This window comes from Mesoplodon densirostris, chromosome 3 (genome assembly GCF_025265405.1).
Source record: "Mesoplodon densirostris isolate mMesDen1 chromosome 3, mMesDen1 primary haplotype, whole genome shotgun sequence".
NCBI classification, from domain to species: Eukaryota; Metazoa; Chordata; class Mammalia; order Artiodactyla; family Ziphiidae; genus Mesoplodon; species Mesoplodon densirostris.
The window spans coordinates 13,786,005-13,805,567 of NC_082663.1; the positions used below are offsets into that span (position 1 = coordinate 13,786,005).

At 39.1% G+C, this 19,563-nt stretch overlaps 1 protein-coding gene across 2 annotated transcripts in view; it reads left to right on the forward strand.

The window, feature by feature from the left end:
* Positions 1-19,563, forward strand: part of FBXL7 (F-box and leucine rich repeat protein 7) — a 442,109-nt gene that overhangs the window by 245,545 nt on the left and 177,001 nt on the right. The gene's annotated exons all lie outside the window — the stretch shown is intronic.

Here is a 19,563-nt window from a genome sequence, read left to right on the forward strand (position 1 = left end):
GATATTTGTCAGGCTTATGTCGACTATCCCCCAGTCTTTATTCATTATTTCTTCATAACAACCTGGAAGGCCAGCTTTGAATTTGATCTTGGTGCCTTATTCATACTCATAGCACCGCCCCACCACCCCTGCCCTGCTCCCAAAAGGCATGCTGTGGTCCACATTACATTGTGTTTCCACCACACAGATCAAAGGACATAAGTGACCTCAGGAACATGGTGTTTAGTAAAATGTAGCAAGATCATTAAGAAGTGATGAATTTTGAGTATTTATTTCTTTTGTTGTTAATAAAATTTACTTAATTGTAAGTTTATGCAATTTACTTTTTAATGGTTATATTAACAAATAGCTTGCAAAATTTTTTTTTAAATAACAATCAGATATTCGTTCAAACCAGCTCCAGTACAGTATAGCCCAACACCATTGACTGAATAGGCTATGTCAGTCATTTCTGGGTTTACATTCTATTTTATTGTCCTGTTTGTGTATTTCTGCTCTGATAAAACACTGTATTAATTCATGTTTAAAATGCAGCTTGGTATCTGGAAGGGCAGTCCTTTCACAGTTTTCTTCTTCAGGAATATCTTGGCTGTTTTTGTTGGGGGCTACCTTGGCACTTTCCTTGCTATGTATACTTTACAATTATTTTGTGAATTTCACAAAAATTTGGAACTTGGAGTGAAATTGCATTGAATCTTAGGTCAGTTTGGTAAGAACAGACATTTCTATGATGTTGAGTTTTTTATTCACTGATATTGTATAGCTCTCCATTGTTGGTCTCTTCATGTTTTTAAAATAATCTTAAAATGTTTAAAACTTTTTTTACAATTTATTCTTAAGTACCTTATATTTTTGGTTGGTGGTATAGAGATTTTTTTATCTTCCTTTTTTCCTTTAAAGTCAATTTAATTGAGGTATAATTTACATATGATGAAATGCACCAAGTATGTGAAACCATATGAAAAATCATATATACACAGTTTGATGAATTTTGACAAATGTATAACTCATGTAACCACCTCCACAATCAGGATGTAAAACATTCCTGTCATCCCACAATGTTCCTTATTGCCTCATTTCAGTCAAATCCCCCTTTCCTTCCAAGCCCCAGGAAACCACTGATTCATTTTCTGTCACTATAGATTAGCTTTGCCTGTTCTTGAATTTCATATAAATGGAATCATACAGTATATATGTACATTTTTGGGGTCTGGCTCTTTTTGCTGGGTCTAATGTTCTTTTTCAAATGTTTATAAACTTGCTGATTTATGGAAATGAAATCTATGTTTTGTGAAAATTCATCTTACAGTTATTTTACTAAACCCTTTTGTTACACCCAATAATTTATCTGAGATTATTTTGGTTTTTTTTTTAATATGAATAATAATAGAACTTGGAGATGATGACATTTTGATTTCTTCCTTTCCAGCCCTTATACTGTTTATTTTTTTTTCTTGTCTTATTATGCTAGACAGAGTATCCAATGTTAAACTGAAGTTATAATAGTAAGCCTTATCATGTTTTTCTTATTCTTAAAGGGAATGCTTTTCCATATTTCACCATTAAGTTTAATGATTGCTGTGGATGTAATATAAACAGGTTTTGTTAGGCTTATGAAACATCTTTCCATTCTAAGTTTGCCAAGGTTTTAAAAAATCATTATGGGTATTGGATTTTATTGAATGCTTTTTACTGTAACTATTAATAAACATTTTGTCTTTTAACGTCCTCTTTGCATCTATATTCATAAGTGAGCTTGACTTCAAAAAGCAGGGGATGGCAAAGTTTTTCTTAAAGAGTCAGATGATGTACATTTTCAGCTTGTGGGCCATACAATTTCTATCACAACTACTCAACTCTGCTATTGTAGTATGAAAGCAGCCATAGATAATATGTAAACAAATAGACATGGATGTGTTTCAATAAAACTTTATTTACAGATATAGGCAGCCAGCCTGTTGACTGTAGTTTGCTGACTCCTGTCTGTAAAACAGATTCAAAAACTTTTATGATGCTAGGACTTTTTACACTTTCTGTGTCTTCTTGAGTCAGTTTTGTTGTTACATTTTCTGGTATTTTTTCCATTTCATCTAAGTTTTAACATGTATTTTACACCTATTTTATTTGTAGTTCTCCTTTGTTTTATTTCATCATCTTTTTTCTTACAATATGTTTTTGTTTGAGTCTTCTGCCTTTCATCTTGATCAGTTTTGGAATGTTTGTTTTATTGATGATTTTAAACAAAACTTTAAGCACAGCCAAGGAAGTGGTGACCTCATGCTTTTCTTCCACTTAACCCATAAATACATTGACTGATCTATAGATGGTAGATCATTCCTCCACCTGGTTTGTCTGTCTCCACTCTATGTTGTGTCCTTTCTTAAACTACATACTTAAATGAAGGTGTAGATATTTCTCACATGGAAGAAGATCATTCTTCATTAAATAATACAGGATATTGGACCTCTGTTAATAGGTAATCAGAGTAAGTATTCTTTGAGCACTCAGTGTATGCCAGGCACTCCACTAAGTGCTTGTCACAGATTATCTCACCTAACCTTCACAACTATTCTACTAAATTTTACCATTACCTTCATCTTTGCATGTAAAGAAACAAGCTTGGAGAAACTAACGGGCATAAAGAAATAATGGTGGACCAGGATCCCAAACTTTTGATGCATACTTTAGTACCTTAAGAAGACATGGCCAGGGGCTTCCCTGGTGGCTCAGTGGTTGAGAGTCTGCCTGCCAATGCAGGGGACACGGGTTCGTGCTCCGGTCCGGGAAGATCCCACATGCCATGGAGTGGCTGGGCCTGTGAGCCATGGCTGCTGAGCCTGCGCGTCCGGAGCCTGTGCTCCACAATGGGAGAGGCCACAACAGTGAGAGGCCTGCGTACCGCAAAAAAAAAAAAAGAAAGAAAAAGAAAGCAGTACTCTGCGAAGAAAGTCTAGACCAATTATGTCCTGCAATTTAAGTTTTAAAAATGAGATTCTAGCTTGTAATCACTCTCCTGTGAGTTCAATCCTTGTTTAAACCACTAGGATCATATATCTGAATGTAACTAAGTAAGGGTCAGATCATGAACTGTGGTTTTACTTCTGTATAATATTTTATAATTTTCAAAGGCTTTTACAAATATCTCATGTTATCCTCACAATATGTCTTTGAATTAGTGATAATTATTTTTTCCTATTTTAGAGTTAAGTGCATTGAGGCTAAGAGATTTAAGTATCTAGGTCAAAGTCACAAGCTCATGGGTGGTGAAGCTCAGATGTAAACAAAGGTTTTCTGACTTTCCATGTTGGAATATTTTCCAATACAGCATGGATCAGGCATTCATGAATCCCTGTCTGAAACAGCCAAATGATTTGACTCTTACATCATCTGATTTGCTCAGTGTTGTAGAATTAAGGATTGGATGATGACTGATTTATTAGCATCACAGAGGACTGCAATATATGATGTGTGTATGGATCTAATTTAGTGAAATGAGCAAAGTAACCTCTGTAGAGTTAATGCATGATAGAAATGCACTGAAATGAGAACTAGAACATATATAATTAAAGAATCTGTTTCTCCACTGGACATAACAAGCCAGGAAGGATGACAAAAATGTTTGCATCAATTCCTTCAGTAGGCTATTTCCACATCAACCAGGGCTGTAGATACTTGGTGTTAATTTTTGAAAGTTTATTCTTAGGTTTCTGAATTCATTGTTCTGGATAATTTAGTATTCCCTTTTTCTTTTAACACCAGCAGAGAACTTGTACATGGATAACTTCCAGGGGCCTTTCACTGGTGCTCTTTCCCAGAGGCCCATCCACTTGATGATGGCTTTTTAAAATGCCTGATGTTCCAAATAACGATATGTAAAATATGTTATTAACCTCTTTCCTTGACCATGACTACCTTATAAGGAAGAAAGAAAAAATACCATGATTCCAAACCAGCACTAAATTGATTTCATAGAAGTTCACACACAAAATTTATTTGGGAAAAATACGTTGGCATAATCTATTAGTAATGATATGTATCTTTTCTTTAAGGCAGAATTGATATTATGATTATACACTGGTGTATGTTATACACAAACATAAACATTAATAGTTAAGTAGTAATAAATAGTTACATGTGGCGCACAGACTTAAATATTACTAAATACTAATGACAAATTTAGTCATAGCTAACATTGTTAGTGTTGACTGTGCTCCAGGCAGTATCATAAGGGATTTAATTTGATTCCCACAACAAACCTAAAAGGTTGCTACTAGTGTTATCACCATTTTACAAATGAGAAAAATGATGCCCAAAGGCGTGGTGCAGTTCAGCCAGTTCACACTAATAAACGAACTGGCTCTAGATTCCATATTCTTAACCACGTGCAGTGATGCTGTAGGATGCATGATGAGAGAGGATCGGAAGCAGAGTTTCCATGGCAAACAAGCACATGCCTCACAAAACAACGGCAAAGCATCCCAGCCTCTAATGTCCCATTATCATGTTAACAAGTTAAGAGGCCAGGAAGATGTTTGTATTTAGAATTCTCTTGAAACACAAGATGTAGAAATAGAATACATTTTAAAGACTTTTTTCCTGTTTCACATAGTCTGCACTTTCTGACAACAGAGAAATTTGGAAGAAATTTCTCCCAAACTCTCATCTGTTTTTCTTTTGCATAGATGTTGTGAATCTTCTAACCAATTGTGTTTGCCTAGTTTCTTTGGCAACTAGGAAGTTCAGAACCAAATGTACAACCTACTTGTAAAAATTGTATAGGATTAAAGGATGTCCAGGTATTAATCATATCTTGGCTTTTTATTATTTTCTGCCACATTTTTCATGGGTCCTGGTTTCTTGAGCTGTTTGCTTTTCATTTTGTTGAATTGTAAAAATTCCTTCAAGGCACCTCAAGATCTTATGGAGGTGTTTACTAAATACATCAAAAATATGTAAGATAAAAATTCAAAACATGTTGTTTTATTTAAAGTCATAGAATTGTCATAAACATAGGACCACTGAGATTTTCTAACTTAAATGACAAGAGACAGTTAGTTTAGTTTGGTTTGGTTTTAGGAACAGAGTGTAGATAAAGCCACATTATTACATGAAACCTTGTTCACATTCCTACTGTAAAAATGTTTTGTTCTATTTTGGAGAAGCTATTTCTAGAGTTCATTTTTCCATTCACAATTAGGTGTGTGACCCAACTGGATAGTTTTCTGGTGCCTGATAATGAATGTTAAATTTGAATTTGTCCAGACTACTTCATTGCTTATAAAATAGTGTCATTTTGGATGACCTAGTAACAAACCTAACCCCCATAACTTTTTTTAAAAATCCTATGTACAACCTAGTTAGCATTCTTTTTTCTTAAATAAATTTATTTATTTATTTATTTATTTATTTTTGGCTGTGCTGGGTCTTCGTTTCTGTGCGAGGGCTTTCTCCAGTTGCGGCGAGTGGGGGCCACTCTTCATCGCGGTGTGTGGGCCTCTCACTGCCGCGGCCACTCCCGTTGCGGAGCCCAGGCTCCAGACGCGCAGGCTCAGTAGTTGTGGCCCACAGGCTTAGTTGCTCCGGGGCATGTGGGATCTTCCCAGACCAGGGCTCAATCAAACCCCTGTCCTCTGCACTGGCAGGCAGATTCCCAACCACTGCGCCACCAGGGAAGCCCACCCCCATAACTTTTTACTGACATCAGAATTGATTATTCTAACACTTTGGAGGTAGAAACCCCATGTTGATTGTTCAGACGAGGTTAAGAGGTTGTATTTTAAGCGAGCTTGCTCAGCTCTCTTGGTAGTGATGCCGGGGAGCATCTCTATCAGTGTGGCCAGGAGGGAACGATTTTTCTAGGCACCACTGACCCCTGAGATACAACCTGGTAAGTCCATTCTTCTTTGCAAGAGGGAAAGTGGTTGAAAGAAAAAAAAGAAAATGACACCACAGTATCCCAGGGAGGGGAGAAGAGGAAGGATTTTAAGCAGAAGAAAGGAAAAAGAAAATATTGCTTCTGGATGAAAAAAATTAATGAGCATAGGACACAGATAACCGAGATAGGTAAATACAGAGCATCAGCCTTCCGACAGCCCTCTTGAGTCATCTCTGCGGCATGGGGTGAGTCACAGAGCACACGGTCCCCTGTTCGTTCTGAGAGTTTCCTGTTGGTGAGGTGAGATGATAAATTTGCTCGACAGATTGAACTCCTGCATGTGCTTAGAGCACAGAGGGAGAGGGAGGCTCATCCGGGGCTCTGATCCCCTCGCAGCCGCTGGCAGCTGCCTTTCTCTTGGCCAGCTCCTTGCACTTCAAGGGTCCTGTGTGGTGCGTCGGGCGCCAGAAACAACAGTCATGTCAAGTCGCACTTCAGGACTGAACAAAGTTATCTCTGTCCAGCACGTTTCCAAATGCGATGCAAAAATAAGGGATGAACAGATGGATGGATTTGCTTGTTCCATGTCCCTCTGGTGAATCTTAGGAGCTCTTTTGCCCATGGTATGTTTGTTTTCCATACTTGAACATTTTTTCCCCGATATAAAATTCAATATTTGAAAGTTGGTTCTGGCAAAGTTGACCAAGTAATTCTTAGGTTAATTCCACAGATGTGTTTATTTATTCAAGTCGGAAATAGTTTCTTTCCTCAAATTACAGGGCATATCAAGAGTGAGTATTTCTTTCAGGATTGAAGGGTCACATTGTTTGTTAAAACCAACCAACCAACCAACAAAATAAAAGCAAGAGAAGGAGAAGCTAGATTCATACAAAAGGAGTATTTGGGTTTTATCATTTTTATTAAATAACTAAATAACCCAATAGCAATGAAACTATTTGTAGTAATTAAAATGAAGCCTTTAATGTTTATTCTTATTTATCTCCTTTATTTGTATTTTCATTTACTCTACAGTGTTTTAATTTTTAGGTAAAGTATGAAATCCCCACATGTCAGATGTGGGACTTCTGTATTTATTGATTTGCAGAGGCACGTGTGAGGTCACTTTGAGCTCCATTTTAAAGGCAGTGGGGCTTAAGGTCAGAATTAAGGTGAGTGGTTTGTAAATTTTAAGATCACAATCTATGGAAACCCCACTTTGTCTAAACTGCAATACTTGCATATTTTGAACCACAACTTAATGTCAAAAAAGGATTCCCTCTCGGGTGCAATTTCCTCCTTCAACTTCCTAGTGTCAAATACAGAAGACAAAATGCCATCAAGAGTAATGATGTTAGTGTAAGGAGGGTGGGAGGGAGACGCAAGAGGGAGGAGATATGGGAACATATGTATACGTATAGCTGATTCACTTTGTTATACAGCAGAAACTAACACAGCATTGTAAAGCAATTATACTCCAATAAAGATGTTAAAAAAATAGAAAAAAAAAAAAAAAAGAGAAGAGTAATGATGTTGCCCTTGGACTTTAATGCAGAAAGACCAAAGGAGCTTTGCACCTTCAGGAATTCCCTCTCTTTGGGGATGAAGTGATTTCAGATTGACTGTTCTATTTAGTATTATAAAATGGTTTCATACAGAACAATTACAGGCAGACCTAGGAGATACTGCCAGTTCAGTTTCAGACCACAGCAATAAAGCGAGTCAATTTTTTTTATTTTCTAGTGTATATAAAAGTTAGGTTTACATTATATTATCGTCTATTAAGAGTACAATAGCATTATGTCTGAAAAATGTACATACCTTAATTAAAAATACTTTATTGCTTAAAAAATGCTAACCGTCATAATAACGCAGCATGGTAATGCAAGTTTGCCACAAATTTTCAATTTGTAAAAAAAAAAAACCAAAACCCACACTATCTGCGAGGTGCGATAAGGCACAGCACAGTAAAATGAGGTCTGCCTGTATACTTAAAAGAGGTAAAAGTATCCAAACATTACAGAAATAATAATCACATTGTGACAGGCACCATCGTGAGTGCTGAGATAGGGCTCATTGACTTGGACCAAGTGTAAATATTAGAACTTATATTTAACATGCATACAATTATAGGAAAGTGAAATTAGTATATTATCGTTTTTTTTTCTAAAATGATTAATGGATTCCAAATCACACTCATGAATCTAGCAAAACGTTTGATGAGTACTTGCTGCGTGAACAGTGTTGTACTGGGAAGAGTCAGTGCTGCAAAGATGATTCCAACGTAACAGTCGTCACGTGACCTATCTGTCTTTAGAAGGGGCAGTGGCTAGAAACAGGTTTGGCATGAATCTGATGGAACTAAAGTGTTTGCTGGGGTGTGGGGTGCAGTGGAGGCAGCATGCCTCTCCAAGAGCAGACAGTTACCAAATTAAGAAAAAAAGCTTTAGCAATAAGTAGCAGGTTAGTGTTTTTCAAGCATATTATATGTTATTTTAATAAGTTTGTTTCCCCTATAAAGTAGTGTATGCATGTCCTTGCTGCTGCTGCTCAGACCCTCGTCCCGCTGCCCACAGCAAGGCTGAGCACCCTTTTCTGCAGCCGCCTGCTACACGAGCCTCTTCCTCTCGCCACCCAAAAGGCTGCTGCCGCTTGGGCTGGGCTGAGTGTCAGCTTCCCCCACTATGCTGAACAGAGAGTGTGTGGCCGTGGCAGTTCGCGTGTCCTCGTGGTGGTGGTCCCAAAGCTCGTGATGCTATGCATTGTCTCCTCTCCCTGGGACCTCCGTGGGACATGCGCTCCCTCCTGACTCAGCCCCCTCTCACCACACACTGCCCCTCCTCTGGGGCTGGTAGTCACGTCATGGATTGAAATTCCTGCTCTAGATGTTACTGGCTGGCTGGACTTCAGGCGAGGCATTTAATTTCTCTGATCTGTGTCCTTTTCTGAAAAATACAGATTATTATAAGCTTTCATAGGACGGTGTTGTCAGTGTCAAGTGGGTAACAGGTGAGAAGGACCCTCACAGAGCCTGTCCCAGAGCACAGCCCCGGTCTCAGTGAAGCCTCACCTTCCTTCCTTCCTTCCAATTTTCTTTATCTGTTTGTTGTCTGCTGTCCTTCTTCTGCTCCACTTCTTTTTCTTCTTTCTTCTTTCCTTTCCTTTATTATTATTATTATTTTTGAGGTATAAAGAGAGGGACCATGTTGTATTCTGGGAGTTCAGAAAAGAAATTTGACAGTTGGAGGCATGAGAGAAGTATTTGGGAAGAGTCTTTAATGTAGGTCTTGAAGTTAGTAGACCTTACTATGTAGAAAGGAAAGAAAGAACACCTAGACTTTGAATAGAAAGCCAGAACCATCATGGAGTCCTTGTATCCTAGTTAAACTCTAGTAGGCAGTATGGAGCCTTTGAAGATTTCTTTTTTCTTCTTCTTCATCATGTCCTAGGTATACTTCAGCGGGGTCGATGTTGAAAATGGCATTCTTGCTTCACTGAATGGGGTGTGGGTGAGGGAGACTGTTTCAGCTTGTTTGAATCAGGATGATGACAAGCGAAATAGAAAGGGCTGTTGAGGAATAAATTGCGTTCTCAGTAGGACTCACAGCTAATTGCATGTAAGGAGTAAAGCATATGGTGGAAGCAAAAGTATTTGAGGTTTTAAGCTTAGTGACTAGAGGGATAAAAGTGACATGATCAGGGAGAGGAAATACATGGAGAGAAACATGTCTGCAAAGGAAGCTTGAGGTGTCCGCTAAAAATTTGGGATGTTGTCTTTAGAAAGTTGTGGGGAATAAAAGCCTTACATTCCACAGCTGTTACACTTGCATGGCTTTTGGAAGAGAGGTTAAATGACTGTCAGAAATGTCCAAGGATAATAAATGTCAGAATCTTCTAGAAAGGGTCTGAGATGAGATGACCTTAGGGATAGTGAGATCTGTTTTTTGAAAGGTGAGAGATGATCCAGAGGAATCAGAACAGGAAACTGAGCTGTTCAGAAGGATGGGATCCTGCTCAAAGAAGAAACATTCACTTTGTTATAAAGCAGAAACTAACACACCATTGTAAAGCAATTATACTCCAATAAAGATTAAAAAAAAAAAGAAGAAGAAGAAGAAGAAAGGTGCTTGGGTGTTTCCAATACGGTGATACACCGACTTTTAGGAAGGTGGGAGATTAAAAGCTGTTGGGTTTATTAACAAGAGGTCACTGGGGACTTTTAAGAAACAGTTTTATAGGGTAATATTTTGCAAACCCAGTGATGAACAAAGTATAGCACAGTGGTTCATAGTCAGCCCTAGAATTTGATTTGATGGTTTGAAGCAAGACTTGTTTCCTACTAGTTGTTTTCACTGTAAGATTTGGTGTCTTTCTAGGTGTTTCATCCAAAGAAAGAATAATTTGTAACTATTCTTGTTTTCTCAAATTAACATTCAAACTATTAAAATTGCAAATTCTGAAGCGTAGTTTTTCTGAAGCTCTTAAAGTTAACTCAAACTATCATTATTCTGTATATAAATCTGGTACAGTTCAGCCATCACTTTCAAGGGGACCTTCACAACTTAGTTAAGTTTCACTGAATATTTAAATAGCATTCATAAATTTAACATATTCATTTCTATTTTTTAAGCTTTTCAAAGGTCTAACATAGCAAAGAGTCCCAAGTTCTGGAGAAATTTACATAAATATAGTAAATTAAATTTATAAGCATGGTGACCCTTAAGTTCTCATAAACATTACAATATTATTTTATAAACTAGTGAATTTTTCTTATATGTTTTTTATGTTTATAATTAAAAGAGCAAACCTAAATAAATCACCCAGTCTTAAATTTGATAAATACATAACACAGCACATGTACACAAATTATTCATAAGCACAAATGTATTAATGCATTTGGCTTGTTTTTGCTTTGTCATCTTTGTCCCTTACTCTAAACTTGACTGGTTTTAACAAAATTTATACACTAAGGAGACAATCCTACAACCCAAGGCCTGGTCTTCTCAGCAACAATTCCCTTTGCCCTCCTCTAACTTAAAAGCTAGAAATTCAAACTCTGAGTTTCTCTTACGGCCACAGGGGGCCGCTTGACACACTTCTGTCCGATGGGATATACACAAGAGTTCCTGTCTACTTATGGATAAAAAGGCACCAAATATTTGCTTGTTACCACAGATAATGGCACCTGGTAATTATCATATCTGAAACTTATATGACCCTCATTGTGTTCCAAAAACCATTGTATCTGCTTTCTGTGGTTTAACTGTAATATCCATAACAACTCCACGAGGTAGATACAATGATCATTTCTTTTCATAGAGGAGGAAGTGGCAACACAGAGAGGTTACTAACTTGTCCAGAGTCACACAGCTAGTAATTGGGCAAAGTTCAGGTTTGAGCTCCAGCACCATAGTTCCAGAGTCATCTTCACCCCTCCCCCATAGTCACCTCTCCCTGGTCCTTCCTCTGCTGGGCACCTGAAGCTCTTTGTTGGATCTATTCTGCAACATTTATGACATACTGTGACTGCTAGTGGTTTTTATTCATCTCCCCTATTGGTCTAAATGTTCCTTGGCCTTGTGCATCCTTTATACCCCACACCCAGCCACAGAACTTATCTCCTCATAGATGTTCAACAAATACTTCAATGAGCAAATGACCTGAGATCTATAACATTTCAAATGTCACTTAAGTGGACTTACTTTAAAAGCCTCAGAGTGCCAACCCTAGAGGATATTCCTTGAAATTTAAAAAGGAGTAAATAGAATAGGTAGAAAAGTGACTTTTTTACTCTGGAAAGAGGGTTGTCACTTTGCCTAATGACTACTTTGTGCAGTGTCATCATAGAGCTGAGAAGCCCCTCGCCAGATCTGGTAAGGAAGGAGATGTTGCATTGTCCCTTTGTGTATTTCTCCATAAATGACATTGTCATTATCTAATACTTTGACAACTGTCTGAATCAAGTAGTCTGTAGGGAAATAAGACAAATAACAAAGCCCTTTTCAGATCTGTGATTTTCCTCAAGGAAAGCTAATGTGTGACTGGGCACCTGGGCCCCCATGTAGAGCTGATGTTTGCCTGCAGATGTACGAAAACAGTATGACAGAGTGACCAGCACCTGGGATATGGTCCGTAGAATAGGGATGTCATTTATATGTTAGGACGTGTTCAGCTTCATGATGTGGATGAAATAATAGTGTATTAGAGTTCTCCAGAGAAACAGAACCAACGGGATATGTATATATGAAGAGATTTATTATGAGGAATTGACTCAGTTATGGAGGCCGAGAAGTCCCACCATCTACCATATGTAAGCTGGCGTCCAGGAAAGCTGGTGGTGCAAGTCAGTACAAGTCCAAAGCCCTGAGAACCAGGAGTGCAGCTGGCTGTATCCCAGCTCAAAAAATTAGGCAGGGGGCTTCCCTGGTGGCGCAGTGGTTGAGAGTCCGCCTGCCGATGCAGGGGACATGGGTTCGTGCCCCGGTCTGGGAGGATCCCACATGCCACGGAGCGGCTGGGCCCGTGAGCCATGGCTGCTGAGCCTGCGAGTCCGGAGCCTGTGCTCCGCAACGGGAGAGGCCCGCGTACCGCAAAAAAAAAAAAAATGTAGGCAGGAAGGACTGAATTCTGCTTTCTTCTGCCTTTTTGTTCTGTTCAGGTCCTCAGTGGATTAAATGATGGCCCACCTGCATTGAGGAGGGCAAACTGCTTTACTGAATCCACCAAAGCAAATTCTATTTTCATCCAGAAGCGTCTTCACAGACACCCCGAGATATAATGTTTAGCCAAATATCTGACACCCTGTGATCCAGTCAGTTGACCCATAAAATTAACCATGACAAATAAATATGTAACCCTTGGCAAAATGTGTAAACTATGTCCAATAGGCATGGCTCATGGCATATATTTGTTAAGCAAAGTCCTTTTGTCTTCCATGGTCTCTTCATTACTCAGTAGGGGCCAGCCTTTCTCTCCCTGGATGAGCAGTCACAGGGACCCATACTTCTCAGTCACTCTTAGATAAGATGCAAAGACAACCTTATCTCAGTAACTCAGTTGTCTGGGGCCCTTATAATAATGAAGGCTCCGACCTGATGGAAGCTGGGTTACTCCTTCCCCCACTGGGTGGCTACAGGTACAGGAAGCAGAAGTTCTTGGTTTCTTCTCCCATCAACCTCCCGTTTTCTAACCTGGGATTTTGAGACCTTCAGGGTGGGTGTGGGGAGGGGGCAAAGGCAAGGGGACAGGAGGGTTCTCGCTGACGGGTGTTGTGGTGGCATCGCTGTCCCCATTGTCTGGACTCAGCAGATATTCAACACTGACTCTTCCTCTGGTTTCCCCCACTTCCTTTTCCACCAATTCTGCACAGTGCAGTCCCTTCACTTTAGCACGCTGGGTCCCCACTTCATCAGACCTCAGCTGAAACGTCCATTTAACATCATGTTACGAATGAATTTCTTCAAAAACACGGGTCTTCCATTTACTATCTAGCCAGAGCTCCCTATTTGGGCACAGACTTCCTCAGGCTTTACTCGAATGTGTTGCCATCTTCATTTCACCTTTAAAAGGACCTGTGTTTGATACAACTAGCTTCTGAAGATGTGGCTGAAGAAAAAAGACTATTGCAAATAGTCACTAGTCACAAGTGAGAGTGTTTATATATCTAATGAGAAATTATGTTTGATGACAAACGTTTGTATGTTTCCCTGTCTCCTTACATCCCTACTTTTTGGATAAAATGGACTCAAGATGGCTAACCCAGAGAAGGAAATAAAATCAACAGAGAGGAAATTGGGCAAAGGGAAAGCAAAGATAGAAGAATAAAACACAACTGGGGAATAGGTAATATTCACAAATGCTTGGCATTGCCCATTTTGTCAGAGGTGGTCACAAATGTGGCTGAATTCCTTAGTTGTACAAAGAAAGGCAATCAATTTCACAATTCAATATATTTATAAGACGTAAAGAATGTAGTTGCTCAAGATAATCAGATACTTTTCCTAAGAGAGGAATGTCTCGTCTGTGTTCCCATGGTGGGGATACTGTACAAGGGGGTGGACTAAAAGGCAGTATCATCCACAAAAGAGCACAGTCCTCATGCTCGTTCTTGTAACATTCCCCAGTGCAAAGAGAAAGCCAAAGATTCTTTGTTATTTAGAAAATATTCTTGTAGACAGAAACGTGATGCTAAGTGGTAGTCTAACTTTAGACAAGCCTAGTATTGGGCCTTCACAGTTACACAGACACACTTTGAGTCTCTTGATACATATTTTTTAATTTCGGTGACAGTTCTGCCCAATGTTAAACATAATAACACCCACTTTTGTTGGTGATTTACCCATTGGATAGATATGAGCGTTTGTGTGTATACTTGCAACTTCTTTCTCATACAGTTCTCACATGAATTTCCAACTTAAAAAAAGAATTTTTCTTTCCAAAAGTTGTGGATTGGCAGTCAGGGTGAAATTGTATATTTAGGAAGTCATTCTTTGGCATTGAATTCATTTTGTGGGAGATTTAATGCTCCTTCCTTGCTCTTTGTTTTTCTTCTTTTCCTGGAAAAGGCTACTCTTGGGTGTAAAAAAGAGTCAGAGATTACAAATTTTTAAAAAACATCTGGCTCTGTGCAGTGAATATTAATGTGTGTGTTCTCAGAGGCTGCCTTAATGAAAAAAGCAAGATGGGAGGCAAAGAAAGAAGGGAGATATCGTATAGTCCAATTAAGTTCTATAAAGAAAATGGAACCATTCTTAAGAGGTTGAAAAAAAGAACCTTTTCCCCCCTGAGAAAACCAACAGCCCAGCTGGAATAGGATGACCTCACAAATATAAAGCAAATCCATTGAGTGCACTAGGGCGCCACAGTCAGGGGACAAATATACTAAGTCCCTGGTCTGGGCAGTTAGGATTGAATAAAAATCAGAGGTAACAATTTTACTGAGGCCAGAATGAGCAGCATGCTGGCACGAACTCAAAGCCTAGAAAATGAGTGAATTATTAATTGTGCACATAGATTTCTTAAGGGCATTTCTGCTTCATGGACACTTTCTGCTGTTTTCAGAGATTTTTTCATCCAAAACTACTTGATGAGATTACTTATAAGGGGTATATATATAAATACTCCCTGGTGAGAAATACAAGTGGTTTTGTCTTTAATAAATCAAAATCTGAAAAGCATTTCCTAAATGTTTTCCCCGGTGGTGGTGGAGGAGAGTAATATATCTTAATTTTGAAGCCATTCAGACATTTGAAAATACAGAGACTGGAGAAAAGAGCAAACCCATCCCTAAAAAGGAGGACTGTAAACTCATTCAAACCAATGAATTACAGAATTTGGCCAATGAAAAATAGTTTCACAGTTTTCACAAACAGGTGTTGGAACTAATAAAACTTTCCTGGAAAGGCAGCTTGGTGAGGGAAAGTCTTCTCTGTGCTCTGTCGATGGCTGTGTCCTTCCCTCCCCACCCTCTGGAACAGAGTCCAACACATAGTAGATATTTGATAAATATCTGTAACATGAATGAATGAGCGATAAGCCTAAGTAGCAAAATGAATGAATGAATGAGGGCTGTCTAGTAGAGCCATGGGTGACCTGTGCTGATGAATGGATGAAACTACATTGTAATTAGCATTGAAATCATTTGTACTTTTATGTTCTTCCCTGGTATTAGAGAGTTGGCATTCCGAAAAATTTTAAAGCATTTTCCTTTCAATCTTATCTACACAATTACATTGAACTTTCCATTATTTGCTGAACAAAACGCAAACTGTTATCACAAGATAAGAATCAAATGAGTCTGCATTGATGTATTTCTCTCCAGTTCACATTTCTGTGGCTCATTACTGAACAGTCTAAATATTAGTTATAGATATTTAATTATTTGGCAACCATGGCTGTGAGGGTGTATAGTTTTTCAATAAAAATGTCAAAGGAATAATATGAATGAATAATGAATGATAAGCCTAAGTAGCAAAACCCTTGTGTTAGCTAATCACTGTTTTTACTACTTTCTATATTCATAGACATGTTTGAAATAAAATAATTCATTCGAACACATTTTTGGGTCTCTGTTCTGTGTCAGGCATTCTCTAGACACAGGAGAGATATCAGTCAACAAGTCTAAACACTTGCCCTCCTGGAGCTTACCTTTTGGGGGAAGGGAGAGGCATTTAACAAATTGTGAAATAATTAAATCATATGACAATATTTAGTTATGATGCATTGACGTGAGAGTGATTATGATGAGGCATGGTAGTATTGCTACATGAAATGGGTTCTTGGGGAAGCAAGGGAGTTAGACTTGCCCATGTCTAGGGAAAAAAGTGTTTTAGGCAGAGGGAAGCAAGATGCAAAAGCTCCTAAGATAGGAATGTGCCTAAGGAGTTGCCAGCAGGAAGATGGTCACAAGTGAGGTAAGGATGGTGGTGGGGCCGATTGCATAGGGTCTCCTAGACCATGGTAATACTCTAGACTTTGTTCTAAGTGTGATGGGAATCTATTGGAGAATTTGGAACATGGAGAACTGGATCAGGTTTATACTTTAAAACAAACAAACAAACAATGTAACTGCCAGGGATAATACACTATATAATGGGCAAGTATAGAAGCAGGGAGAAATAGCAGAAGGCTGTTTCATTTTTCCAGATGAGAGAAGATGATGGTTTGAACTGCTATCTTGGTGAGATGGTGAGAAGTGGTCCAATTTGAAATCTCTGTTAGTGCCAGAGCCTCCAGGAATTAGTACTGCATAGGATGCATGGGGTGGTAGAAAGATGCTAGTCAACAATGGTCCTTAAGTGTTTGGCCTGAAAAATTGGGTGGGTGATAGTGCCATTTAATGAGCTGAGGAAGACTTGGGCGGAGCAGGATTGGGGAGCATAAAACAAGACTTCATTTCTGATACGTCCCTTTGAGATGGTTTTTAGACTTCCAGGTGGAGAGACGAGTAGGCAGTTGGATGATGAATCTGGCTGGAGATGTAAAATTGAATGCCAGTGACATAGAGATGGTGATTTAAAACCACGGAATTAGATGAGATCATCTGAAGGTGGTTCTTCTGAAGGTGGTTCATCTGAAGGTGGTATCTCTGATCTCCGCTAAAGAACCTTTGTTTTTTTCTCAGTTGCTGTGGATGAATACTTTGTCAAATACAGTAAAAATAAATTAAAGGGAAAATGAAATTAAAAGTGAAAGAAAGAAACACAAAATGCAAGTGCCAACTTTTAACTTTATTTTATTTTTGCTATTGCATTTAACAGACATGAAATTGTTGTATCAAATTGCTGTCAAAGTTTCTAAACATTTACTCTGAGTTTTTTTACTTACCTTGCCATGCACTGATAACGAAGTGTCAAAACAAGCCAGGAATGAGTGCAGAGAGAGAAGGAGCTTTGGGCCTCCCGTGTTAGCCCTCAGCAAGATGAGGAGGAAGATGGGAAATCATAAGACTATAGTTCCTAGAATTCAGATGAAGAAAGTGTTTCAAGAAAAATGAGGCAAATATAAAGCGTATGCAAAGTAGATGTTCCCAGGCATCAACTAGAATGATCAAATAGGCCAGAATGAATGCAAAGATGTGCTTTTGCTTTCACCCATTCCTTTCCTCATAAGCTTTCAAAAGGATGCAGTTCTACCGATCTTCAGCCTTGTCTCTGCAGGGTTCTGAGATGCTTTGGGGACAAGCCTGAATGAAGAAGCTCAGGAAAAGAACAATAGGATCCATCGCCAAGGTTAGAGTGAGATCAGAGTTTTAAACATCTTCCTCCCTAAAAGCACAAGCCAAGTGACCTAACTCTTAAATTGGAGGCTCTAGGGGTTCCACATGGCCATTGAAGTCATTACCAAACCAACCATTTCTATTTATTTGGTTGTCCCTCTTTATTATAAGCAGTAGATATTATTTCAGCCAACACATTCACTGAATCAGGCCAGCAGCGTAATGGTACTCTTGATTTCTCAGCAAAGATTGTTTTTTCAGGCAAAGGGAAAAAAAAATCTATGGACAATGGTTAGTTGGTTCAAATGCACACATGTGGATCCAACCTAAGATTACTACCTTATGTGAAGCCCAAAGGGAATTGCACAATCTAGATTTTCCATCTGTGACTTCATTCACTGACTTAAAAATATTGCGCCATATTTTTCCTTAGCCTGGTGCTTGTCTCTCTGCTCATCCCTCCACTCTCCTACCATCCTCTGTTCCCCAACTGGGGCAGCTGAACTTGGACCATTTTTCAGCTTGATGTTAAGGCTTCGACCCGTTCTAGTGCTTTCTGGTAATTCTTTTTAATGACCCATGAATATCTAAGTGTCTTCTGGCTCTCCCTCAGTCCCAGTATGGCAGCTTCACCTATGTCATTGGTTCTCAACTGGGGGTGATTTTGCTCCCAAGGGAACATTTGGAAACATCTGGAGACATTTTGTTTGACTCATCTGGGGGTTGGAATGCTACTGGCATTTAGTGAGTGGAGTCCAGAGACGCTGCTAAACATGCTATAATGCACAGGACAGCCTGTGACAACAAAGAATTATCTGGCTTCAAATACCAATAGAACCAAAGTGAAGGAACCTCAACCTGTACCTGGACATTGATTCATTCATTATTTACCCTCTGTGCTAATGTTTCTCTCCACTTAAATATCTTAGATACTTTCAGTGACTAATTATATTTAAGAAAAAACAAAAGAAAAAGAAAAAATGATGACCCAAATGCTCAGAGCATCATGTTGGCTAGTTAATAGCTACATAAGGAGCAGGGCTCACATGTCTTTGTAATTTCAAAACTTCCAATTCTGCTTGTGAGTTAAATCTGTAAGAACTTGGTGACAAATTTGGTAAAGGGGTGTCCTCAGTCATTTTTTGCAGTCATTTTCCCTGCAAAGCATTATTCATGGAGGAAAACCTCAGTAATGAAATGAACTGACAAAATGTCTGAATTGTAGAATGGTTTTGGTGAAATGCATTGCATTACTTCTGAATGCCCCCTGCCTTGACCTTCCCAGCTCACCGAAGTAACCTCCCTGAGGAAGCTTGCCTTGGCAAAGCCCTGGGGACTTCTCTTCCTCTTTGGCTGGATGAATTGCAAAGAGGCACCCTTTTCTGAGCTTTGCACTCTCGAGCCAGGGTCAGATTTTGATGGGTACACGCTGGCTGGCTTCCAGCCTCATTTTGCAGGGCGCCAGGTGCTTTTGTACAGGACACAACTTGCACAGACCTATACAACAGCCCTGCTGGAGCACTGTCTTTACGATGAGGATCATTTTTGGTTTTTATTTACTGCGCAAATATGTGTGAAGTGCCTACTGTGTGTCCATTGTAGGCACTTGAGTAGGCTGGTAAATAAAGTAGGTAGAGATCCCCACCCTCAAGGAACTTACATTCTGGTGGGGTTTACAGTCTAATGGAGTTTGTGTTTTAAGTTTGTGCTGTAAAGTTAGTAATGACTGTATACTCTGGGTGAAAGATAATAAACTGCTGAAGATTTTCATCATTAGATGCAGAGACTAGTGGCCTGGTTTCAATCTTACCAGCGCCCTGGACTGGGCTTTCTTCCTGCAGCAGGATGTTCAGCTGACCTCATCCTGAGGTCTAGCGCAGCTTCCTTCTTGCATTACTTGCTGTAACACTATTCTCTGCCCTCAAGCCTGTGCTGGTGGCCTGTCTTGGTGAAGAAGAAAGCATTTTACCCCCTG